Source organism: Alexandromys fortis, unplaced genomic scaffold, assembly GCF_014885135.2.
Source record: "Alexandromys fortis isolate MF-2015 unplaced genomic scaffold, M_Fortis_MF-2015_v1.1 scaffold_152, whole genome shotgun sequence".
Taxonomy (NCBI): domain Eukaryota; kingdom Metazoa; phylum Chordata; class Mammalia; order Rodentia; family Cricetidae; genus Alexandromys; species Alexandromys fortis.
The window spans coordinates 2,674,591-2,701,479 of NW_026068045.1; the positions used below are offsets into that span (position 1 = coordinate 2,674,591).

Genomic DNA, 26,889 nt, shown 5'->3' on the forward strand with positions numbered 1-26,889 from the left:
CTGGCAGTGTGCTCAGGGCTCCTGCTGGGCTGTCTGAATGACTCCATCACTCTCTAACGGTCTTACATCTTTCCCAGAAGCAGAATTGGACACCTGGCTAATGGCCTCAAGTTGACATAGAAAGCCATCAAAAAGACAGTTTTCTTGGCTCTGGTGTCTTGTAGTTTAAAGGAGACCTCTCTCAAGTCCCTTACAGATACAAAGTGGCCACCACTCAAGGCCTTTAGGATAATTACGGTAGGTGGCCACTCAAGGCCTTTAGGATAATTATGGTAGATGGCCACTCAAGGCCTTTAGGATAATTACAGTAGGTGGCCACTCAAGGCCTTTAGGATAATTACAGTAGGTGGCCACTCAAGGCCTTTAGGATAATTACGGTAGGTGGCTGAGCTTCTTCCCCTCTCAATTCCGCCCCCCTCTCTCCAAAGTCACTGGGCTGCAAGCTCACGCCATGAAAAATACATCTCTGACTCTGTTGAAGTGTACGTCTATGACTTTTTCAGAATTAATTCATCCTACGTCTGTATTGTTACTTAGTGTTTGTTTGTTTCTTCGTTTGAGGTTAGGGTTTACCTTGCAGTTCAGTCTGGTCTGGAATTTGTGGGTTTTCTTGCCTCAGCCTCCTAAGAGACGATTTGATTTCCAGATGTGTGCCACCATACCCAGCTCCCTTTCCCCCTGATAATTTATGGAGTATTAATGTAGGTGACCTATTTAGGGCTCAGCACTCAATAGTACTATGATTAGCTATTAATCTCCACATGAACTCTGACCCTGCTGAGAGATCAGCTAAAGGTGACCACAGCACTACTCTATGCATATAGCATAAATATTTAGAAGACACTTTGACGGCCTGCCATTTAGTAAAAGAACAGTAGTAGGTTCCTCCCTAGGACCCGTGACCCCAGGAGCTATGGACTTTGGACCAGGTCTACAACGCCAGGCCTGGAATCTTCACTGCGGATCAAAGTTTCAAATCCAGTCCCACAGCAGCTTGTTACCTCCACAAGCTTTGTGCCCTATTTCACTAGTGGCACCTCTTGTCTGGAAGTCAGTATTGCAGCATGCAGGGTTGGCTGCAGGGTCACCACTGGTGCATTTTCTTTCCCAGTAGCCTGGACGGAACCTTCTGGAACTGTAAAAGCTAGTCAGCAGGGAGGAAGTTTTCATGTTTGCCTCATTCCTCTTTGTCCTCCAAAAAAGCATGTTGTATTTTCAGTAACTGAGAATACCAGTCAGTTCTGGTGGGAAAATGAACTATGGCAATAGCCTGTGTTCTTTAAAGACCTTGGGCCTACCTGACTCATACCCTTGGTACCGAGATTTCTATTTAATAATCCTTGACAAGCCTGACCATGCAGGACATAGCTACCGTTTTTAAACGGTAATCTTTCCCACGATGGGGTAATCCTCCACCAGAAATGTGTATTAGGCCCAGTGTACTTGTGTCTGCTCCCCCACAGGCTATTGAACCCCACTTCCCTAGAGGTATATGTTTTGAAAGCACCATCAGTGTTCTATGCACTGTAGAGGAACAGTGCCATTTGTGAACTCAGTGAAGGAGGTGTCTTCCTTCAGCCATCTCCATAGCTGCTCCTCCGGCGTCTAATAAAGGTACTGTACACAGTAGGAGCTCAGTGATTATACACTGGGCAAACAGAAACTGACTCTGGGGGGGGGGGTTTGGGAGATCGGAAGACACTGTAGAATTTTACTTTCTAGAGATTTCTATACCATTGTTATTGTTATTGCGTTATGCTGCCAAGAAAATTCTGGGAATTCTAGCTTCCTGTTGTGCAAGCATCTAGTATAGTGGCGTTTCCCCATTTCTAAGAAGGAGATGGTGAAATAGGCACAGCTCAGATCTTTCTCACCCAGTAACTGGATTAGGGAAGGTGGGAGGGGCCTGTTTTCCATTTCTCTTCCTTTGAACAGTTTTGTGTAAGTTAGAAGAAATCCTATCACTCAGGCACCTTCCCTGCGGAAGGGACGGACATCCATGGCTGTGGACCCGGCCCAGGGTGCGGCTTTGTCATTTAATTTCTTTTCCTAAAAATGGTAGAAAGTCTACACAGCATAGATTTGCCACTTTACGGTATAATGCAATGGCCATTAAGGGCCGTCCATGTGCGGTTCAAGAATTGCCACCGGACGCCTCCAGAACTGACTTCACCACCTGTGTGAGACAGATTGCTTCCTGCCCTGATTTACACAGTCATCATCCACTGTGCCAGCTCTGACCCTACCCTGGGCAACACCCCTAGATTGGTCTCACATTCATGGCAAAGTGGCAGCCCCATGTGTCCATTCTTCTCTTGTGGGCCTGGGATTGCGCCGTTGTTGTTCCACTATCCCTGTCAGCAGGCTTGTTTTATAGATAGTGGGGCTGGGAGAGAATAAATTACCTGCTCAGAGTCATGCGGCTGATGAGAGGCAGAGCCAGCTTCCAGTAGATGACCATCTCCAGAGCCTACAGAGTTCCCTGCTGGAGGGAGTGACCCCACTCTCAAGCCACTCCTACCCCTCACTCCCGTGGTGTCTAGAGGCACCTGGGAGCATGGGTGAGTCGCAAGGCTCACGTCTGTAGCTGAGAAGAGTGAATGGGTGGGGCCCAGGGCTGAAGAGCAGCAGAGACACATCGGTGCCACCTTTCAAACTCCTGAGGTCTTGCTGGTAACACCTCAACATCTGCTGTGCCTTAGGTGGGCTCCGCTCCACCTGTTAGAACCTCTCTCTCTTTCTGGCTTCCCTGCCATCTTCCTATGGGTCCTATGCTTATCTAAGGATGGAGCCCAGTTCCCTGGAAGAGAAGGATGTGATGCTGGTGAAATGCCCATGTTCCCTGCCTGCCTCCCCTTTGCTCTAGGTGCTAGTCTTTCTTGCAGATCAGCTGCCGGGTTGTTTTGTCTGCCTCCCTGCCCCTCTCACAGACAGGCACCCATTTCTTGTGTCCTTCTCTGCCTGTCTGGAGCCTCTAGCCCTGCTAATCCCTGGACTATCAGGTTCATATTTGCTTTAGCTCAAGGCACTGAAGACTGGGCAGCTGGGGGTCTGCTTTGGACGTTGTCTTTGCTCGCTGTAATTTCATAGGTCAGGGTCCCTCTGCATGGGGACTCTTCCTGTGCTGAGCGTCTGTGCTCGGCTCACAAACCTCCTGGAGGGGGACCTGGAGCGTCCCAGCACCTTCTCTTTTCAGATGGAGCTCGGGATCCTGCCCAACTCTGCTGCTCTGGAGAGGTTCAGGCAGAGGTGCCACACTGGCTCCATGCACACCTGGTCTGTAGGGGCCCCTCCTTGCTTTCTCATCCTCTAGACCTGAAGATGACTTCCACGGCAGCTCGCTGGTTCACTCAAAGCCTGCTGTTTTCCTGAGCTGATGGGTTTTCAGCTGTTCATCCCCTGCCTTAGTCTCTGTTTTTTTTTTTTTTTCTGTAGAGGCAGCCTTTGCGGGGGGGGGGGGGAGCCTTTGGGGGAAGGAGGGGGCAGAAACCTGCACCTTTAGTTGTCCCTGTTAGATTTCCCTTGCATTCCTTTCCTCTCACACTGCGGCTCACTCAGCAGCAGGATCTTTGTCCCCAGTTCTCACACACTGGAAGAGATTTGTCCAAACTGCTGTGATAGAGGTGAAACCAGAAATTCAGTCTAGGGCAGTACATTTTCTTTAGTTGGACTAAACAGAGGGAATTGAGGTTAAGAAAGAAGCCCAAACATTTGTGAGTTTTTGTTCTACAAACAGCGACTTCCCCTTAGGCCGCAGGGTCGCGCCTGCCCACCACACTGCCCTACACAGCATGCGCATCTGCGGAACACTCATCTGTCTCAGTGTTACCCAGTGTGCTTACCCAGCTACAATAAGGCTCCGCGCTGGGCTCTGGATTGGGTGACACATGACACTTGGCCATTTGGTAAGACTGTGTTGTAACAATGTTGCCCCAACAGTCCGTGCCACAGGAGAGTGTTGACACATAGCCACATGCCCTGTGGCCCTAAAATTCTCAATTGCTCTACCACAGCAGCTGGGCTGGGCCCTTGCTCCTGACCTGTGACTAAGCTTGCTACAGCCACAAAGCAGGGATCAGTAGCCAGCCACGGTGGAGCCATCTGCCAGGTGCAGAGCAACCACAGCCTCCAGACTCAGACCATGAGGCAGCAATGCATGACTTCCAAAGTCCCTGACACATTCCTCCCCACAGACCCTGCCATTCTCTTCTTCAGTTCCTTCCTTGGTGCCAGTGGAGCAAGGAGCTAAGTGCTCTCCAAGGTCCTTCTGGGTTCTCTTATTATCACTTGTTAGAATGTACTAGAAGCTGTAGCCAATTGATAGCAAAGAGGAATTGCCTCTACTGGGTGTGTAGGATGGAGGTAGGGAGGGGCAGGCCTGGCGACATCGCCTCCTGTTATCAGAATAGCAACTGTTCTCCAGCTTGCCCGAAGGCTGGACGAAAGATCGTGAGTTTCTTTGACACAGAGCCGTTGAAGGTCTGTTCTAAGCCACAGGGACCATAAGGCTCCAGCCTAAACTGGCTCGTGAGCTACCCTGAGACAAACATTTTGACTGCAGGTACAGGGAACAGCCCAATGATTCTTCCCATCGGGGTGGGAACAAGGACCTCACGGTACCAGGGAGGTGGTAGGAAGGTGGGCGGAGTTCTAGCAGAGGCTGGAGCCGGGAGGGCCCTCTAGGGGAAGGAGTCTGCCAAGCAGCCCGGAGAGGTAGGTCTTTTAGGGGTGGAAAAGAGAAGAGAGGGTAGCTGGGGCTGTCTGTCCTGGTGGGACTGGAACGGTGGCGGTCACAAAGTGCTTAGGAGAAGGACAAGGGATTTCAGTCTGACAGAGGCAGGGGTTATGAAATGTCTCCAAGCTGCAGCTTATCAAAGAAAAGGGGTGGGAAAGGCGTGGGCAGGTGGACATATATGTGGGGGAGTTTGTTGCCTGGCCACAGGCATTGGCTGGGACTTCCAAGTTCTAAACTGTGCTGGGGGATAGGTTGAAAAAAATCTCCCTCACTGGAGATCCCCAAGACTAAAGATGGCAGCTACCAGCTGCCCTTGTTTGAGAATCAGGAATGATACGTACCATCTCAGCCTAGAACCCCCAGATTCCAAAGCCCGTGGGTAGATCACGCCCCAGCAGGGCCTGTGGGACCCCCCCCCCCACAGGATCAGATATTCTCAGGAGATGGAAAGCCCTCCAGGCTCTACAGGAGCCTGAGCATCTTACAGTTGTGTGGTTCTCCTATTGTTGCCAGTGACCTCCACTTAGAAACAGACATCCCCAGCAGTCTGGGGAAGCTAGCTTCTCCCAAAGGCAAGGGTTGGAATCTTTTCTTGCCTTCAGGATCCAAACTTGCTTGTTTGGCCAGGTGGCTGGGAACCGTCACTGTCCCAGACTGTCAGGAGTATGGGCTCCTGTGCAGTGACCTATCTTGTGTGTAGTGGCGGTCACCTAGGCAGAGGTGTGCTGCCTGGGCGGGAACTCGGGGGGTGCAGCTGTGGAGGATCTCAGAGCCAGCGCCCAGCTCACAGCCTTTTCTGGTTCCCATTTCTGTGTCTCCAGCTTTTCCCCAGCAGGGCCCTGCTCTTCTCCCTTGTATGCGCTCTCCGCTCTTTTCTTCATTGCGTCCGTCTTTTACTTCTTTCATTTTTGCATTGGAACACGCGGTGTTTGTTGTTTGGGTTGACTCTTTGAGGTTGCACACGCATGTGTGTGTGAGTGGTTTTACAGTGGGATTGACAGGAGTGGATTTTACAGCCCATACTTCCTGGTTCTGGAGAAAGAGAAGCAGACAGCGAGGGGCAGGATCTCTGAAGTAGGGAACATTTTGATCTAGGTGTGCTTTGGGGATAAATTTAGTTCTCAAGGCTGCTGCGCTGTTCTGATTGAGCAGGAGTCCAAGGGTACCCACAGCGGGGAGTGGCCATGCCATCCCTCACCTGCTGATCACCCTCAGGGGCCACAGGAAGCCCAAAGCTTCAGAGCTCTGACTCCAGCGGCCCTGGGCTGCCACGGTGGATATGCAGCCCTAGGCTCCCTCCACGCCCCTCCAGGTGCTAGTGGGTTTTGAAACACTGCAGATTTTATGGCTGGCACATCTCAAAGAGGAAATACAGATTAATGGTGTATACGGCCATGTTCTCATGTTCCCAGGATTAAATCAATGAGACCTGAAATATTAATTGGGCTTTTATGAAGAGAAAATGAAATATGGTATGGCATGGGGTATTCTAAATTTAGGTTCATGAGTTTGACTGTCAACCTCCTCTGAATTGCTGGATTTCTCTGAATCTGCTTCTTCCGTGTATAATAGGCTGGCCATACACACATTGTATCTGCTCAGAATACCTCCAAGCCTGGAACAGCCAGGAGTTTGGGTGAGTATTCTATTTGCCTCCTCCTCGGCAAGACTGCCTTTTGCCTATAACACAGTGGCCAGCTCTCGGCTGTGGTTTCGCCTGCTGAGCCAGTCAATTCATTCAGCTGAGGTCTCTGAAGCCCTTGCTGGCCGTACTAAAGTTCTTTCCTTAGCTATGGTCAGCATGCTCCCCGGAGACCCGTTTCCTCACCGTCTACCATTTCTGGTACTAATGGTCACCCTAGGCTGTAGGGAGCTTCCTTTCCTTCCAGCCCAAGACTGGCCAGTCCCTAATGGTCTAGGTATAAACTTATTGTGAACACTTGGCCACAGAGCCCCTCATTCTCCTGAGTCCTGGGAACTGGTGTCAGGCTGGTAGAAAGAGCACGGACAGCCTCATTAAAGCTGCCTGGCTGGATAGAATGGTGGCAGGGGAAATAATAAAGCATTACACACAAGGCCACATGCTACACTACACAAACAGTATCCTATTCAATCTTCATATTGTCCTCAGTTTATTCCCATCCATTTTGTGTTTGCGCTGTAGCTTGAACCAGCGCGCATTTGCTATCTTACATATGGGGGTGGGGTCAGAAGTTCAACATGGCGCCAGCAAGACCGAAGCGTTGGCAGGACTGCTCGGGATAATCCATTTGCTTGGTCTTTTCAGCTTCTGGAAGTGGCTTGCCTTCCATCTTCCAAGCCATTAGCGGCTGGTTGAGTTTTCTCATGCTACGTCACACTGCCAGTGCCTCTGCTGCTTTCCTGCACTGTATGTAAGGGTCTTTGTGACAACACGGTCCCTCTGATAATGCAGGAGGAGCTCCCACCTTACGGCCTGCTCATCTTACTCATCTGAGGCCGCTCTTCTCCTTTGCTGTGGTTTGGGGACTGGACGTGAACACTTGGTAGTGTTGTTGTGCTTACCACAGCCCCCTTCTTGCAGTTGGAGAAACTGAGACTTCATGTGACTGCTGGAGCAGCAGGCTGGAACTAGATAGAGGTGGTTGATCCAAGAAATTCAGAGAAAAACACTGCAGAATAACCCAACTGCACGTGGCAGTCAGGGGAGAGGAAATGGGAGGAGCTCGAGGTTGAATCCCAGTTCATCTTAGTCTAGAATGGGGAGGATAAACTGGCCTGATTAGCTACCGCAGGAGAGGCTGCACACTGGAATCACCTGGGAGCTTCTAAGTGATATCAGAGTGTCACCTCTGGAGAGTCAGCCATAATGGCTCTGGGGAGACCCTGAGTTCAGGGATTTCCCAGGCTCTCACTCCAGGCTTCCGGAGTGGAGCAGAGCCAACATTTTAACTAAACAGAGCCCCAGCTGTGCTTCTCACCCTAATAATGACTTTCAGAGTCCCCAGCATTGGCTGGAGCCCCTCTCCCCCCTCCCCTTCTTTCCCTCTTCCCCTCTCCCGTTGAGTCAGGACCATGAGCAGGCCTTTGCTCTCCTCTGCCTCTTTGCAGCCCCGGTTGCAGGCTCCAGGGCATCATCTGTCCCCAGAGCCTCCCCTTTGGCGACGCACGTGTTCTTCTCCGGCTCTCTTCAGTCCCTCTTGTATGGCCGTCAGCACAGCTGTATCCGTTTCTCCTGTTCTTGCTAATGCACAGTGCCCAGGTTCAAACCTTAGTCCTGCCAAGTCCTTACTGAACTTGGAACGAGTTATTCTTCCTCTCTGTCCCTTGGTTCCCTCACCCATGAACTTAAGATACAAAAATGAAGTAACGCTTTCCTGGGCAGTGTGAAGATGAATGGCTTTGTACATGAAGGAGATTACAGATAAGTGTTTGCTAGTGTTGCCAGCAGCTTCATCCAGCCCTGTGGGTCCAATTGATTGCAACAAACATTGATTCTTTACTTAGTGCGAGGTTAGGAAAGGGTGAAGTGTCTTCCCTGCCCTGAGATAGCTTACAGTGGTGGAAAAGGGAAATCAGTCGGATCAGACCACTAATTACAGCACAGCATCTGGTGTGGAATCAGACGGCAGAGAGAGATAAAGGCAGGGATACCGTGATGTGGGATTGTGAGGACCACGGTCCGAAGGTGCATTATTAGTTCTTGGCACTAATAAAATCTTTGTCTGTGTCTGCACATCTGAACCTGTGGATTGTATACCCTACCAACCCCTTGAGACCGTGCTGTGGATTCAGGCAACTTGCAATAGCCTTCTCCAGCAATGCAAAGGTGTGAATGGCACCCTAAGACCCACTGTGAACGTAGGCGCTCTCTGCAAGAGGACAGTTACAGGCTCCTCGGCAAAGTGGATCCCGCCTCCTATCCAGCTATCCCTGGAGAGCGGCAGGAATCACTGCAGAGACAGAGGACTCCTCCTGTAGACAAAGGGGCCATGGCAGCATGGATGAAGGGGCATGAAAGAAAAAACATGGATGCACAGGGTAGGAGGGCCTTAAAAATGGGCAGGGTCTGGGTTCCAAATGGCCAGAATAAGAAAAAAAAAAAAAAGGTTGCCCAGGAAGGAAGTGAGGCAGTGGTGGGGACAACTTCAGGAGAAAAGCAGAAGGTGTCCTTCCTGTTCCCGCTAGCCAAATGGCCAGTGGCTCAACTCACACTTCTCTCGTGAGGAGCATCAGCTCTCCCGGTGTTGGCTGATGCTGCTGACAGCTGTGGGTGTCTCTGCCAGCTGTGTGAACAGCTGTGCAACAACCCTGGGCTGTTCTGTGCCCTGGCTCATTTCCCATCCCTACTTGGTTGAATACACTTAAAAAACCAGGCTCTTGAACTCCCTGGTTCTAGCTGTAAAATACGTTGCTCGGAGGAAAACAGTGTGTCGTCTGCCGGGGGAAGACAGGGAGGTGAGCGAGGTAGACTTGCAGACTTTTCTCGTTTTTAAGAAAAGCTGTCTGAAGCAGACAGGTGTTAATGAGTGTGTTTCTGTGTACACGATGCAGTAAGAGCTAATAACAACACCAGATCTTTCCTGAACGGCAGTTGTCAGTTCTGACTGAATCCCACAGGGCTTTCCTGTCAGAGATCATTCGAACCCCACCTCTGTTGGTAAGCTTGCATGCTGCTGATTCCTTCACCTGCAGCCTCCACAGGACTTCTAGAAACTTCTAGTAGCCTGGAGCTTGCCTGAGTGTCCACAAATCCACTGGTGTGGCTCACCTGGGGTGAGAAATGGCCCTTCTTCTTCCTGGGCTGCTGGAGTCTATAGGATTCTGCCTGGGACTTCTGGGTGGGCAGAGTCAGGGAGGATTTCTGAGCTGTTTCTCAAGGCCTGGCCAAGGCCAAAGCCCAGGGACATAGCTGAAGTAGAAATGGTGGCTCCATCCTTAGTGAAGGAGGCCAGAGCCTTGACTTGTCAGGGTACAACACCAAAAGATCTCCTGAAGACAGCATTTCCCTTCCACACGATCTGAATAAGCAAAAACATCAAACATCTAGGAATAAGGCCAGGGGAGAGGTAGGTCTTAACACGACAGGCAGAGGGAACCTTGTGGGAGCCTTTGGGATTGTGGGCTTCTGCCCACTGTTGGGAGCTCCGTGCATGCTGGTGAGAGCAGGTGGGCTGACTTCTGTGGTGAGTCTGATATCCAGTCCTTGCTGGTGGATCATGACTGGATCTGTTTTTTTCTGTAATAGTCTAGATACTATCATGATTATTATTTGGTTTCAGTTATGGGTAAGGTTGCTCTACACACCCAGCCCTGAACTTAGGCCTCAAGGCTCCATGCTTGCTGAGTTTACCTCTGCCCCGAGGGCGACCCCCTCCACCTGCCTTGGGGATTCTAGGTCTTACCTGATTCCTTTCCTGTGTGTTCTGTGACTTCCTCCCTCTTTGCTCTGGAGAGAGCCCCTTGGGTGGCGGGGAGGCGTCTCTTGCTGCTCTGTGCCGGTTTCCTGAGTCACATAGTCTTTGTTCCTGCTGACAAGCTCAGTAAGTGCACATGGCATTTGTCTTCCTCCGACCCAGAGTCCTAAGGATCTGGATATAAATCTCAGCTCTGCCTTTCCCTGGCGATACAGCCCCAGGCTAGTGGTTTAAGCCTTTGTACTTCAGTTCTCTCATCGGTAAAGCCGAGTAGAGCTAGTGTCTTCCTAAAAGGTTGCCACGACCAGCAAGTGAATAACACACGACCAGCAAGTGAATAACACACGAGTGCTGTGGGCGTGGGTGCCAGATGGCGGCTCCTGTTTCATCTCATTCACCTAGCCAGGACATGCTACTTGGACCCCATATCCTTTTGGGTTGTCAGAGCCTCAAGCTGTTTTCAGAAGCCCTTCCCAGGTCCAGGTCCCGCTGCTGTTGGCTGGTGCTGCCAGCTGCGGGAATAGCTGTGCCTCTGCCATCTTCCCTTTGCCTCCTCCTGGGCATTTGCTGTCACCTTAGCAGGCAAGTGTGCTTAAAAACCAGTGGAAGAGCTGTGCGTGTTTGAAGTGTAAGGTGTGTCGCTCTCGGAGAGGGCTTTTGCACTGTATAATAGATGAGAGAGAGCTATCTGGGTAAAGAACGTTTCTTGGCTAGCTTTTCTTCCAGGGTGTGGGAGGAGCATCCTCTGTCCTGGTGTGGGCTGGGGAAAGAATGAATGTGCTCTTCAGAGCCTCTGCACAGGCTCTCGGTTTGTGGCTTTCTCATTGATCTATTTCTCTCTAGTGAATGGGTTTAGCAGGAGGAGAGAGAGATTTTTCCCTAATGACTAGGATAGAAAAGAATAAAAAGTGACTTTAGGGTATCTTGGGACCTGAGCTGTCACTTCATTTCTGAATGGAAAGAGCCCTGCTTCTGTTTGGTAGGAGAAATGGTCCACTAGTCAGGGGCAGCCAGGAAAGAGGCCAAAGTCTCTGCCTAATAACACACAGCATGGAGGGGTCTCTCTCTTTCTCCTTTTCTCCCTGGGAAAAACAAGGCTGGTGCTTGGGTCAGCTGCAGCTCAGGACGGCTCAGCGTGGAGTCCCAGTGAATTGTTTGGAGCAAATATTTCCTAGTGTTACTGGGAATCCAGGCAGGGTGTGCTTAGTGGGCCTTGGAGGCCTGTCTTAGGCTTCTGCTGGGAACTGGTGCCCAGGTAGGAGGTGGCTGTGTTGGTCTGCATTGGTCGAGTGATGCTTGTTGACCCTAGGATCCTCCATCCTACCAGGTGACAACCAGGCCAGCTCTGGAGGTTTGTACTGGGACAGGAAAACACTAGGCCTTGAGCACCCATTTCTTTGGTGAGAATTTGGGTCAGAACAATCCCTTGAACGATTTTGAGTCCTTTGCTAGAGAAGGTCAGAGCAAGGCTAAGTGGCTGCCCTGCATTGCTGCACGCTAACCCAGCATGTGACGGTGCTCTTCGGCCCAGAGGGACTGGCATCACTTGGCATCAGTGCTGACTGAGCCGAGCAACATCAGCACAGAGAACCTAGGCCAAGGGAAATCAGTGAGCTCACCCTGTGCTTGAATAGATGGATGAAGGAAAAACTTACGGCTTCTCCAGGAACAGGTGGTCCTCGTGGTTTAAGGCTGGGACTGTGATCCACCAAGAGCTGAGGCAGGGGATCAGGGCACAACAAAGTCTTCCTTTGCTTCAGGGTGAGAGGCTTTTGTGATTTATTCTCTAAGAGTCAGACCAACAAAGCCATCAGAAGCAGTATGAAGACAGCAATGACAGGCTCAGAAGCCTGCCTTGGTCCAGTTTTGTTGCTATAACTGAATACCATAGATGGAGTAAGTTATAAAGAGAAGAAGTTTATTTAGCTCACATTTATTTAGACTACAAAGTATAAGAGCATAATGCTGGCATATGCTCTATAACTGGGAAGGTGCTTTGCTTAAAGTATGATAGCCTGGTTTTTCTTCTTCTTTTTATGAAACTAATAATGTCACCTGGGGTCTCACTCTCATGACCTCATCCCCTAAAGCTTCTAGATACCATTAACACAAATTAAGGAATTGTTTTTTTTTTTTAAATCCTTCCTTTGTTGAAGGAGCTACGAGCTGCGTTCCTGCTGCCCTGCTCCCAGCCACTTGGCTAGCTTATGCCCCGAAATAACAACACACAAACTGTATTCATTTAAACACTGCCTAGCCCATTAGTTTCAGCCTCTTAACCTATTTCTAATAATCTGTGTAGCACCGAGGTGCGCTTACCGGGAAGATTCTAGCCTACATCCATCCTGGGTCGGAGCTTCATCGCGTCTGCCCCAGAGAGCAGAGCTAACGTATGAGCTCACTTCCTCTTCCTCCCAGCATTCTGTTCTATTTACTCCACCCACCTAAAGGCTGGCCTATCAAATGGGCCAAGGCAATTTCTTTATTAGCCAATGACCTTCCTCCATCATTCCTTCCTTTCTTCCTTCCTTCCTTCCTTCCTTCCTTCCTTCCTTCCTTCCTTCCTCCCTTCCTTTCTGTGTGCCACGGTTGAAGATAATCCCTGTCCTTCTGTTTCCACCTCCCAAGTGCTGGGATTGTAACAGCGCATCACCTCACCCTGGTTCTATGCAGTGATGGGGACTTTGTGCACATTAGACGTGTACTTTAGCAGCTGAACCACATGCTTCCTCAGCCCAGGAATCACTCTTCTGATACATGAGCCTTTGGGGACACCTTCCCAGCAGGGCAGAGTGCCGAGAGGTAAAAGCAGAGAGTCTTACATGAGTCCTGGACTCTGGCATCCTGCAAACTGTCAAGCGTGTGGGTAGGCTTCTAGGAGGTTCCTGAAGCTCAGCAGGGAGGGTACATATCAACCCAGCTCCTGTCAGGAACTGCGTCCAGCTCTCTAGGTGAATTTGTGTGGTACTTAAGAAGCTGAAGGGACCTGGCTTTGGCCTTGCCTAGGGTTCTATTCAGTCAGCTTTGTGTGAGAACCAGGGACAGAACCCGAGGTCTCAGCAGTCATCTCTGGACTGTCCTCTGAACGGCAGAGCACTGGGAGACTTACTCCAGCCCAACCTGGCCTGAAGCCCTGCCCTGTCAGCCTTCTGCACTCCAGCTGAGCCTCGAGCACTTGCTCCACACTCACTAGTCAAAGCCAGGCACTGGAGAGCAAGGACAAGCAGGGCAGAGCTAATCCCACCGTCGTGGAACCTCCACTCCATGGGAGGAAAGGGCAGGTCATAATGAGGGGAGAGTCAAAGCGGCCAGAGTACCCCGGCTCGGTGAGGCATGCTTGTAGTCTTTAGTACTTAGGAGGTAGAGGCAGAGTCAGGAGTTCAAGGTTACCTTTCGATACACAAGTGAGTTCAAGGCCATTCTGGGCTACCTCAGACCCTGTCTCAAAGGAAGAGTTTATGTAAATTCTGTAAAGGACAGTGAAGAACAGAACAATGAAGGAGAGACTGACCAGGGCTGAGGTATCAAGAGTGACAGGTGTTTGTCTTCGCGATGTAATTTGGGTATCACAAGGTTTATTTCTGTTAGTATTATTTCCTTTTCCTGAGTACTAAGGTATTATCTCCCCAGGAAAGTGAGGCTTAGGGAGACTTATTAACCCCCTCGGTCACACAGCTGGCCAACAGATGAACTACGATTTGAACACTACTTTGTCAGACTCCTAAATCCAGGCCCTTTCCTACCTTCCTTGGCTGTTTCCAGTTAGGATGATTGTATTCTGTTCTTCATGGCTACAAGGTAACTGTTAATGTGAGCAGGAGAGGTGAGGTCTGAATCCGGCTCCACTGCTCCCATGGCCCCTCTTGTAGGAAATTGTAAGCTGGATAACCCGGGGGAGCATCTCCCGTCTTCTGGAAGTGGCCTCATTAAGAACGAGGTGACAGTGTCCCAGGGCCAGCTTATTTCAGCCACAATCTATCTAACCCGAACTTCTAGGTTAGAAGCTGGGTAGAGCACACCCATCTCCTCAGGCCCGCCAGGCTGGCACACTGGAGTGCCCCCTCCCAAATGTTTTTCTCATTTTCGGTTTCATGGTTGTTTTGAATCCACAGGCTCGTTTCATTCATCACCAGAGCAAGGCGTGCAATGGAAAAGACACATCCTGTCCTCCAGTGCTGCCTCATTTCCTGCCTGTGACTGACAAGTGCCATTAGAGCACTTTGCACACCTTAGGGGGGGGGGTTTGCTCTTCCTGTGGCCTGCAGGGCTGCCATGCCCACAGTCGCAGGGGCGTGCAAACGAAACTCCGGCTGCTTTAACTGATGGAGTCAGCTCTTCAGCTATGACTTGTCTCCCCAGCCACAGACCCGTCACCTTTTCAGTGAGCCTCTGCAGCCTGTGTTCCTCAAGGTTTTAGCCAGATGAAAATTCTAGACATGTGTGGATGGGCGCAAGTGCATCCCCGTGTTTGTGTGCACATGGTGTCAGTGGCTGACGACACAGACACGTGGAATGTCACCCACCCCTCAGCCTGTTTCTACTGGGGACAGGAGATGTCCTCCAAGGACTGTAATCCCAGGCCCACAGTGATGCTGAAGAGCCGCGGAGACCAGGGGAGGACACAGAGCAGATGTGGAGTTGAGGCCGGGAAGGAGCTACTAAGGCTCTTTGAATACCTTCTTGACTGTTGCTCATTGTGCTAAGGTATTTCTCAAAGAACGCAGGGAACCCTTATTAGGTTTACTTTACTTTATATGAATTTAATTTATTTTTGGCAGTGCTGGGGATTAGACTGGGCCTTGTACAACTAGGCAAGCACATTCGGACTAATCACTGTCACTCTCCATCCCGCTCATCACCCTCCCTCGGTCTCAGGGTGCCAGGACAGCGGTGGCCTCTGTGTCCTTTCCCTGTCCTCACAGCTGGCGAGCCCTCAAACAGATGCACACATTGACCTTGACCTTGATCTGGCCTGCAAGCTTCTTGTAGCTACTTACTCCTCATCCTTACACTTAGTTTCAGAATCCGTAGCATAGCATCTCTCGGCGCTGACCCTGCCCGGTGCTGAAGCCATATTCATGCCACCTTCTCTTTGGACACTTGGCAGCACTGTGGGGTCTACATAGCCTCAGCACTACATTTCTGACCCTTGGCACATACCAGGTCTTCCTGCTTCCAAGTGCCACCCTGTTGCTGTGAAGTATCCCAGGTATTCCCACCTCCTGCCTGCCTTGTGACATGGGCATCTCCTGTGCCCTTGTCTGCAGTGCACAGACATCTTTTTCCTTCACTGAGTCTTCCAAGGGCAGTCCTGACCCATGCCTCTGCACCCCAATCTCATATTGCATCCGGAAGAGTGGGGGTTCAGTGAGTGCCTGGTAAGTGAATGGATTCCCCACAGCATCTGCACACTGTTAGCCAGCTAGCCGCTCATCGGATCTAGGAGCAGAGCCACACGCTTAAAGAAGTTTCTTTCCCTCTGCAGGGACTTGAACCACCTAGAGGTGGCTTTGCTGAATGACCTCAGGTTCCCTTACAAAAAGGACATGTGCAGAGGTGGCCTTGCTGAATGACCTCAGGTTCCCTCATGTCCACCAAGCACTTGTCTAAATGGGTAACTAGACTCTTTCCACAATATCCAGCCAGAGAAGGGATACAACTCCCCATGTCACAAAAGGCAACATACTCCCAGAATTCCAGGGTTTCTGTTTGTTTGTTTTTTTAGTTTGTTTCATTTTGCTTGTGTGATAAAAATGTGAATGTCATAAAAAACACAAAGTCTGAGACTTTAGGACTTCAGCATTGTGGTCCATCTGTTCCCCTGGGCAAGATAGCAATATTTGTCTCGCTATGAAGCCCTGTCCTACCTGACTACATAGGGCAGATTGATCTCAAACTCACAAGGGTTCACTTGGCTCCGCCTCCTGAGTGCCCGGGGAGGGTGTGTGTCCCATCTTCTGGGGCTCTCAGAGAGCGTTCTGTGGAAACGTGAAAGGTCCGACGTGATGCCTGCATGCTTCCGTGGCTCAAGTGTAGGCTTCTTAGGGACCCATCCAGTTGTGTGACAGCTAGTGGCATATACCAGCGTGAAGACGTGGCCTCCTTTATTACACAGAGCCCCTGTGCTCTGAGTAGGTGAGAACTTACTCTCCAAGGCCAATGAAAACGAGCTCCCCTACATCTTCATAGCAATTTGTCATAGGGTTCTTATGCACTCACGCAGACATGGCTTGTCTATCCCACCGTTCTTCCTTGGTGAGCTCCTGGGCTACCTCAGTGCATACTCTGGGCCCAGCTGGAGGCATACTCTGCCTCTGAGACTCTGCTTGATCACTGACCGCAACTCGTGATCCCAAGGCCTCAGTAGCTACTCAGAAGATGAGAAAAGTGATGTTAAAGTCAGAAAGGAGCATATAAGTCACCTGTCCTCCACAGTCCAAACACTGTCTCACCCCAGAGGGTCACTGCCGCGGATAGCAAGGCATCTCGCAACAGGCCAGGAACAAAGCGGTCAGTGTTTGGAAGCCTAGGACTGAGTGCCCGCTGGAGTGTGGCAGAGGGAAGGGAGGAACAGTATCCACAAATGTGGGTGTCAGGGAGGAGACGAATGTGCTGGAGAGCTCCCATGGAAAGCCTGGTGGTGGTGGGGAGTTGGAGTGAAAAGAAGGCACTCCTTCATCCCAGGACAGGGAACACCCTGGGCAGCCACTGGTCTCCCATCTCCAGCTCCTGGGCATGCTGACACACCTGAGGACTGAAGAAACTATGGAGGAATATCCGGTGTGATGGGTGGCGGCTGCTCGGCCATCTTGAGTGTCTGCAAACAATGCACTAGAGGCTTTGTCCTGTTGCCTGATGGGTTTTCTGTCCCATCAGGTCCCACAGCCATTTAGTCCCAATTAAATACACAGAGGTGCCTACTATCTCAGGCTTCTCAATAACTAACTCTTACATCTTAAAACTAGCCCATAATTCTTGTCTGTGTTAGCCACACAGCTTGGTACCTTTTACTGCGAGGCAGTCACATCTTGCTTCCTCTGTGTCTGGCTCACGACTGCAGCCTGAAACTTCCCTCTTCCCATAATTCTCATCGCCACGCCTCTACTTTCTGCCTGGTCGCTGTTGCCCCGCCTATACTTCCTGCCTGACTATTGGCCAGTCAGCATTTTATTAAAAATAATACAAGTGACAGGAAAAAAGACCATTGTCCCAAAGCACTGTCCGGGTCATGACTAGCCTGCAGGACTTTGACATTTCTTCCCTTCATCAACTACCTTATCTGCCTTGGCCATTCTTGGAACTATTTTATTGGAACCATTTTGTGTTGTGTGTTTGCCCCAACCACAACAGTTGGGCAGTACCTCCCAACATTTTAAGTAGCAGGATTTAATATTTTCCATTATTAAAATTATTAATGATTCATCGATAATTTGAAGTTTTCCTTTAACCACACTCACTCATGGTGATCATCTAGTGGCTTATTACTTTCAGCTGGGGTCTGTCTGTCTGTCTTCTAGCCTGGTGGCTTTGTCCTTGGGCTACACTGGAGTCTTCTACTTGCTATTGGTGGCTTTCTTCCTGTGCCCCTTGGGTTCTTTTCCATCTCTTCTGTTGCTGTAAGGTGCAGCAAGGACAGCTGGGGGAGTGTTTTGTGTCTGCCTCTTACAGGCATTTGGGTACCTGCCTGCCCAAAAGACAAGCTGTGTTTCCTGTCTGGCCTTCTCTCTGGGCAGGAGGAAGGAGGCCACCACTGCTCACTTTCCTGCTGATGAAGGCTCTGACTTAGCATTCCTGGTTTGCATGTCTGACACCTCACTTGGCACATGATTTATTACAGTTTTAAATAGCCCTTTCTTCCTGGATTGAACTGTCCATATCCATTTGGAGTGGGAAGATCTAGCTATGGTGTTGGTAGTGAGAATGTTTTTGAGTGCAATTGTTTGGGGGTTCTTGGTGCAGCTGATGCTCACACAGCGGAGAGTGCCCTGTGTCTGGCTGGGACCCAGGAGACAGAAGCAGACAGTTGCCTGCCACTTGGATGAAGGACAGCAAGGATGCAGAGAGCCTTTTGTTCCATTTTGTCTACATTTCAGAGACAGAACATCCCAGGTGAGAGGAGGCAGTCTTACAAAGAGCCTGGAAAGGGCTTTGGGATCCATCCTAATCATGCCCCTGCCTTTGTGGTGGGCTTTACCACAGGTCCCTGGCATTGATAAGAAAACCCTTCAGAGGGAGGAACACCCCTTGCTTTCTCTTTCTCTCCCCTCCTTCCCTGGGGGTTGGTAGTCTTTCTAGCCAAGTCCTTTTCGCTGTGGTTAGAGTCTCTCTGGGACAGTTAAGCTGGAATACAGGATGGTTACAAGGAAAAACATGCAAATTCCCTTTCCTCTTACAGAGAACTATGTCCCCTAGATGCCACCTAAATTAGCTCATCACATTGTCATTGCCGTCCTGGGGTTATGATGATGTGCTGGTTGCTGAAATCCTTCGAAACCCTCCATCCTCCAGGGGGAGGGGCAGGGGGAGCCCCCAGCTTCCTGTGGACCGTTCTGTTCTGGTTCCTTTTGGTACCCTGCACTCCTAGACTGGGGTCCACTAACAGGCAAACTCCTGTGCTGATGGTTGGAAAGCTATTTCGTGTGGCCCCAGGGAAAAGGGAGAGGGTTTATCATGGCTGTGAGAGCCTGGCAGAGAGAGGACAGAGGGAACAAGTCACCTGGGTGATCTCACACAGGGATGCCCACCAGCCACGTCTCTGCCCTTCATCCCCCCCTCAGGATTCCACAGAGAACCGCTCACCCATTTTCACTGCAATGGCAAATGCTTCTCTCAACAGTCAATTCTGAACCCTCAACGGCAGTCCCTTGACCATGAAGCCAGTCTCACCCTGTCGCGTTGACTTTGCTTTATTTTTTTCCACTTCCAAGGTCTCCTTGACTAGCTAGAAGGGTTCTTTTTCATTTGGAACGATAGGAGAAGATGAGGGTTGGAACCATTCAAAGAGTGAGAGCTCCTGGGGGAGGTGTGTCTTCCCTTCCAAATTCAGACAAACAGTTGAGAGGTTTCAAGAATGCTCCAGAAAACTATACCCCCGTTCGCTTGGCACCAGGAGAACATAGTATGAAGTCCTGGGCAGAGCTTTAGGTTGTCTGGAAAGTGCACAGCGGGGCCCTTGCTCCTCTTGAGAGTTTCTTGAAAAAAAAAAAAATGGGTGAGAGCCCCTTCATCTCGCTGTTCCTTACCACAGCACAGTCTGCCCTCCTCCTGTGTGCCCCTCCCCACATTCCTTGTTCTTTACCACAGCGCAGTCTGCCCTCCTCCTGTGTGCCCCTCCCCACATTCCTTGTTCTTTACCACAGCGCAGTCTGCCCTCCTCCTGTGTGCCCCTCCCTACATTCCCTGCTCAGTGCTGTTGCCATGGCTGTAACCACACTTGGGATGGGTGCTCAAGCACCAGTCCATAAGGTTTCTAATCCACATGCTCACAGTCAGGGGAGGTGTTAGAACCGGGCACTGACCCACTCAGTGGTCAAGGATAAACACTGTGTACCAGTTGGAAATGGGCAGAATGGACCGACCATGATGTTGCCCTGCAAAAACTCGCAGTGTAGAGCAGGAATTATAGTTAAATACACCAAATATAAAATTTATCATTTTTACCATTGTTTTTTTTTTTTTTGGAGACAAGGTCTCTTGTATCCCAGGCTGTTCTCAAACCCTGTATGTAGCCTGGGAGGAGCTTGGACTCCTTACCATCTAGGGTTCTAGGCATACAGTGGTGCCAGGTTTATGCTGTGCTGGAATTAAAGCCAGGCCCTTGTCAGTGCTAGACAAGCATCCTGTCAACTGTGAAGTATATAGTCAGAAGACGTCCATTCGTGAGGGAGTGGGGGTGTAATGATAAAAGGGCATTGTTGGTGGGTTAAGCAATCCCTTCCCCCACAGCTCTTAATCCTTGGATTAAGTGTGGTTAAATCAAGGACTCAGAGTTGAGAGCCAGCCCTGAGCTATCTGAGGGCTCTTATGACCACAAAGGTTCTTGTGAGCAAAGAAGCTTGGCCACAGAGGAAGATGTGGTGGTGAAGCCAGAGTTCCAAGTGCTGGGGGGAAGACTGGGAGGGAAGGAGAGTGGGTACCTTCCAGAAACCAGGCCGGGAAATGCATCCCCTCAGCTCTGGCAGGAGCCGCCCTGCTCACAAGCTCCACTTAGTCCAGCCGGGCTGAGTCATCATCTGGGCCCCCAGACTGTGAGACAACACGTTTGCGTTGTCACTGCTGCCGTGGTGAGTCCTCACAGCAGCCACAGGAAACAGACAGACAGGCTGAAGGGGACAGAGCAGGGTCAGTCCAGGCTAAGTAACCGAGCAGCTGTGTGCTTTCATCTCTTGGCGCCTCGGCTTCCTCATCTTTAAATACCAGGGCTCCCTCAGAGGTTTGTTGAGGGTTTGGAGTTAATATTTGTCAGCCACGAACGCCTGGAACCCATGGTGGGATGATCACCAAGGACTGAGTTGGTGACTTGAGTGTGGTCACCCGTGAACTGGAGCAGGCTGGGGAGGATGGCGACTTATAGAAGCCTCCATTCCCTGTCCTGCCATGTGCTTCCTCAGAGTAAGAGTCAGGGCAAGCACATCTCTAGAGCTGTATTTCAATGCTGACCAGTTTGCTTATGTACCAGTGCAGTGAGCTTAGCGAGTCCTGGGAAGCACGTCAAATATCTGGCACTGGCCCCCTGGTTCTGGTGTTCCCCCAAAGACCCGAGTTCTCAGAGCAGGTCTGTGAGCCCTGGGCTGCTGCAGAGGGTAGGACAGGCCAAGAGGGGGCATCACCTCCATGTACCTTGACCTTGGAAGGATCTAGAAAATATGGCTGTGGTTTCTACTGTGCTTTAGTTAGTCTCCAAGATGGTCAGAAACAGTTGTGGCAGATTCATCCCTGACATCTTCAGGGCTTGGGCCAGTCTCCTGGCCGCACCTAGAATGTCTGTGGAATGCTTTGATCATCACATCTGAGTTCCATCCAGCTCCTCTCTGAGGAGAGCAGCAAGGAGAAGGTATCATGTGGCCCTGGAAGCAGGCTTGGCCCTTTGAATAGGGAATTCTGGGATACTGGATATCGGAAGGTAGGCTGATGAAGTGGGGTGGCCCATGGGTTTCCAGACCTGTGTGGAGAGGCTGGGCAGAAAGCTCATATGGGTTGCAGAGTGGAAGTCCTTCCTGGTGTATGGGTCCGGGGCAGTCACAGTCATCAGCGCAGAGGCCAGGCCCTGGGTGACAAGTAGTACTCCCCTCTGCCTATCGCCGGGGGGGGGGGGGGCAGCCATCTGCTCAGCCTGAGCCTCACCTCAGGTGTGTCCCTGCATCTCTGGGACACAGCGCTGAGCTCCGAGCTCAGCAGGGTTTCCTCTCTAACTCCATAGAGCCTGGCACTGGAGCTGGCCAAGGGGCACTGTCACCTGGGTGACTGTTGACTCTGACTTTCTCTAGACCTTCTCTAGGAGGGAAGGGGCAGAGGACAGTGGCTGATGACCTCAGGGGTGAGAAGAGGCCCCTCCTAGCAAGCCAGCCTCCATGGAACTGGGCAGGCTGGACATGCTGCAGTCTTGGGAGGTTGTCAGGGCTTGTGGGGGCAGGCCTGGGAAGAAGCATCAGGGTTTATTTCTTATGCATTGGTGGCTTGGCTGGGAGAGGGTGTGAAGCTGACCCTGGGAGTGGCGCTGGCCAGCAGGAAGGGGTCAGCTGGACGCACTGAGAAAATATCAGGCAGGGGAGCAAGGAAAGGGTCAATTTCCCTCTAAGAGTGGCCAAACTTAAAATATCTCCAGTAGGCTCCGTGAGTGGCCTTCCCCAGGAGACTTTTGCTAAAAAACATTTTTTATTAACTTTTTAAAATTACAAAAGAAATATTGGTTTGTTTTAGTGCAGAGGTGTTCTCATTATTAAAGGGGGAAAAATCAATAGTTCCCTTGATTCCTGCTCTTACCTCTCTATAATGTGAGGTGTCAACTCTGTGAGAGTAGCCAGAGGTGGTTTGCACACCTGTGTGCACATCTGTGCATACTAACACAAGACAGGACACCTAGTGTACACACCAAGGGACACTTTCTGTGTGTGTGCATACTCACACAAGACAGGACACCTGGTGTACACACCGAGGGACACTTTCTGTGTGCTGCTGATTTTGGAAACTGGATACTCACACTATGCCCACTGCACCGCCGTTTTCTTTCCTCTGTTTGCTTAGCATTGCAAACCTTTCCTAAGTCAATACATATAGACCCGCTTCATTTTAAACAGCTGCATGACGTCCCACGGTGTGAGCATTGTGATGTCACCGGTTCCCTATGGCTGTGTATTTGGGTTCTTTTCTGGGGCTTAGAAAATGGTGAGCAAGCAGCTCTTTAAGGAATGGCATTTGATTTCTTCATTTTGTGTATTTCTTTATTCTCTTGCCTTGGAGAATTGGAGAGGTGGTTATCAGTGAGGCACCCTTTTCCTTTCAATCACCTGACATAGTTTGGAACTTCACTGTCTCCGGATCCATCTGGGCCATCCCACGTTCCCTGAGCTTGTGCTTGGCACTGTGGCCATATGGAAACCAGTCCCCAAGGGCCCGTTGTCAGTAAGGGGGCTGACAAGCCGGGGCAGGCACCTTTGGCGAGATGGTCCGGGCAGGAGCCGCTCAGGAGCAAGCTCCAGAAGGAGGCCTTTATTAGGTAAGGGCGTGGACTCGGGGCGCTACCATGTGAGCTGGAGATGCTCCTTTTGTGTTGCCCTTGTGAGGAATGCATGAGTGAACACGCCCAAACACTGTAGGGCAGGAAGAGAGGACTCGGGTGACCTACAGCCCAGCAGTGATGGTAGTCCATCACCAACTGTGTGTTCTCAGAAGCTCTAGACATGGGAATGTCATGCACTGAGAAACAGTAGGGGAGCTGGAGATTTGACTCAGCATTAAGAGAACTGGTTACTCTCCCAGAGGTCCTGAGTTCAAATCCCAGCACCCACATGGCAGCTCACAACCACCTCTGACTGTAGTCCCAAGGGATTTGACACCCTCTTCTGTGTGCATACATGTGGACAAAATACCCATGTATGTAAAATAAACAAATCTTTAAAAAGAGAAATGGTAGAGATGAAAAGCTAAGTCCCTTTATTTGATCAGCACATATGTTCAAGTGTCATAGTGTGTCCCACTAACGTACAGTTACTACGTGTTCCTTAGACAGAGATAAAGTTTCTAATACGGTGTGAATGGAGTAATCAGGCGGTCACCTGCTCCCTGAGGGACCAGCAGATGCCCCCGAGGGCTGACGCTTCAGAAAGTCCTTTTATTTTATTTTTAATTAAAAATTACATACAAATCTATTTATTACTCATTTGTGTGTCCGTATGGGCATCACATACCATAGTGACTGCGGAAATAGCAGAACAGATTTCAGACATTGGTGCTCTTCTTCAGCCATGTGGGTTCTGGGACTGAATTTAGGTCAGCCATCAGGCAGGCTTCTTGCCCACTGAGCTGCCTCACTGCCTCCTGCCATAGATTGATGATTGATTGACAGCATCTCGTGTGGCTCGAGCTGGCCCTGCACTGCCTCCTGCCTTTGTTTATTTGTTTTTGCCAGGGGTTCCCATAGTTTAAGCGGGCCTTGGATTCCTGACGTAGCTGAGGGTGACCTTGAGCTCCCGTTGAGCCTGTGTCCACTCCTGAGGGCTGAAATCACAGGTGTATGCTCCCAAGGGCTGAAATCACAGGTGTGTGCTCCCAAGGGCTGAAACCACAGGTGTGTGCTCCCAAGGGCTGAAACCACAGGTGTGTGCTCCCAAGGGCTGAAACCACAGGTGTGTGCTCCCAAGGGCTGAAATCACAGGTGTGTGCTCCCAAGGGCTGAAATCACAGGTGTGTGCTCCCAAGGGCTGAAATCACAGGTGTGTGCTCCCAAGGGCTGAAACCACAGGTGTGTGCTCCTACACCTGGTTTATTCTTGTTTTTTTCTGAGACAAGGTTTTCTCTGTAGCTCAGGCTGGCTCTGGACTAGCTACCTGGTGCTGGCATTGCGAGCTGAGACCTTCACAAGCTGGTCCTTGACAGTGAGTTGAAGGCCCCGTCGGTCTCCCAGGACTCCCACTAGGCCCTGATCTCAGCCCCCAAGGCTGCTCAAGGATTCCAAACCTCTTGACTTGGCCAGGTTTGAAGACTCTCCAAATGGTAAAGAGGTTGGATTACTGGCCTGGTGGCTGGGCCCTCACCCCAACCTTCCTAAAACCCTTTCCTGCGTCAAGCCAAAATGGAAACTTAGACACTTCCTGTTTGGAAACCATTCTGCTTACCCCAGACATCACAGGTGTTCTTTCACAGCAGAAGGGACCGGCAACACACTCCAGCTTGACCCAAAATGAAACACTATCAGGTCACCAACCCCCCAGCATAGCCTTGCTGGGACCCAGTGGTCAAAACATGGATATACAAGAGAGTATACTTGAAGGAGTCAAAGCTTGCCCTTCCTTAATGGTTTGACGGTTACTGAGTCCCCACATTTTCCCAAGCATCAACTTCCCTGTCTGTGTAATGGGAATAATAATACTTTCAGAACCTTGCTCAGGACTGAATGGGATAGTTTGTAAAGCACACAGCGTAGGGCCTGGCACCTAGAGACATTGCACTCTTTTCCCGCCTCCCTGAAGTCGGGACTGGCACTGTTAACTTCTGGCCATCCCTCCCCAGCTTCTGTTTGGGGATCAGAGGGACTGGGAAGTCCCCGAGATGAGTGGAGCTGAAAGAAGGGCAGTCTGTTGGGTAGGCAGCAAGGGAGTGGCCCAGTGGGCACGGCTTGCGGTCTAGTGCCTTGGTGGGCAGGAGGCTCTGGGTGTGCGGTGGCAGGTGGTAGTGGGGACAGAGGGTGGTTCTGAGGACGGGGTCATCTGAGCTCAGATGGGGAAGAGCTCTTTTTACCAAGTGAACTAAGAAGTTGAACTTGACCCAGAACACCCCAGGGAACAACTGGCAGGTTCCAGGCAGGGAAGTTATGTGGCTTGGTTCTGTTTGGGGACATTCACTTTGGCAGCTGAAAGGTGGGTGGAATGGGGCCCTTGCTAAGACTAGGGTGTGGCAACTGTAACCAGTGGCCAGTGAGATCACTGTGGTCTCACTGCATCAGAGAGAACTAGACAAACTCCAAACCTGTCTCCAGAAACCCTGGGGAAGGAGGCTTCTTGGAAACCCTGTTTCTCCAGAGTTCACCCCCAGTGGGTGCTGGGTGGCCTCCATTCCCTTCCGTCCTCTCCTCAGGCAGCACTGTCCCGGATGCCTGCAGGATCACACTGTTTGTGTTCAGACGTCTCTTATTTCTCTCCCGTCTTACGTTCACACCAGCAGGCATGGCTTATGACATTATATGGTTCATTTGCTAACTATTTGTTCCCCTGCAACACACGCTCTATGGCCCAGGCTTCTTATCTACTGGTTTTTGGTGTTCCAGAGCTTAGTGTGAGAGTCCAGAGGCAGAACTCAGCATGACAGGGGCATGGATGGCTAAAGAGCACTTCAGAGTGAAGCTCTATGCCTGTGCATCTAGAATCTTGCAATTTAACTTTAAACTTTTCAATCTAGTTGAGTTTCCCTGCCGCACACCTGCGCACCAAGTGAGTGTAGTGCCCACGAAAGCCAGAAGAGGGCAGCTGATCCCCTGGAACTGGAGCTACAGAGGTTGTGGGCCACCCTGTGGGTGCTGGGAATCCAATCCAAGTCTCCTGGAAGAGCAGCCAGTGCTGTTAGTCCGGAGCCATCTCTCCAGCCTCGCTTTAGAAGGAAGGAGGCCCCAAAGCTCTCATTTCTAGGAGCACACCCGCCTGTCACAAGTGGAGGAGATCAGCACTTTTCTTGCTAGGCTGGTGGGACACAGAGGCCATAGGTGGAGAAGGAGGGAGTTGGCACTGAATGATGTCCCCCACCCTTAGCCTGGACAGCTGATTTCCTTTGTCTTATTGGACTTAAGGCTGCAAACTGAATCCAACTCTCATGATCCAGACGAAGAGCCTGAGGCCAGGGATGGAGAGAGACTTGCTGGTGGGAGAGTGCTCTGTCCCCAGGTCCTGCTCAGGGAGAGAAGGATTCTTGCTGAGAGAGAAACATGCTCTTTCTCAACTGTCATTGCTTGGCTGTCATTCTCCAAGGACTGGGATGGGCAAAACTGCTCCTGTCTATGACAATAGACTAATGGTTATGTCTGCCAGGGCCTCTCCGAGAACCTTAGTCTGGCTGGGGCAGAAGCCACTGTAGGACATTACACATGGCCCATGCCACCAGCTGTGAGAAGTTTGTTTCAGGTAGGGAGGATCTCTTCTTAGAAGGATGCAGAGCAACTGGGCAGTGGTGGCGCACGCCTTTGATTCCAGCACTCGGGAGGTAGAGGCAGGTGAATCTCTGTGAGTTCCAGACCAGCCTGGTTTATAAGAGCTGGTTCTGGGACAGGCTCCAAAGCTACAGAGAAACCATGTCTCAAAAAAACAAAACAAAAGAAAAAGAAAGAAAGGCAGGCAGGCAGGCAGGAAGGAAGGAAGGAAGGAAGGAAGGAAGGAAGGAAGGAAGGAAGGAGGATGCAGGACACAGAGCAGGAGAATATCACTCCCCATACCCTAGTCTTGCTGCCGTTACAATGAGAGCCTCTACAAGGCAGTTTTTTTAATTGCTTATTTATTTGTTTACTTATTTATATATTACTTTCTACTCACTTAAATACTTATTGGTTTTCTGAGA

The 26,889-nt window shown here is 50.6% G+C and overlaps 1 protein-coding gene across 2 annotated transcripts in view; it reads left to right on the forward strand.

Annotated features, from left to right (window-relative positions):
• Kcnn3 (potassium calcium-activated channel subfamily N member 3) overlaps positions 1–26,889 on the forward strand; it is a 147,041-nt gene that overhangs the window by 49,670 nt on the left and 70,482 nt on the right. The window contains exons 1-2 of one of the 2 annotated variants that reach the window (XM_050118748.1): positions 4,701–4,713; positions 6,308–6,371. The exons of the other annotated variant lie outside the window; for it this stretch is intronic. The gene's annotated coding sequence lies outside the window, so the exon portion shown is untranslated. Of the gene's footprint in view, positions 1–4,700; positions 4,714–6,307; positions 6,372–26,889 lie in introns of those variants that run through there. 2 annotated transcript variants of the gene reach the window in all.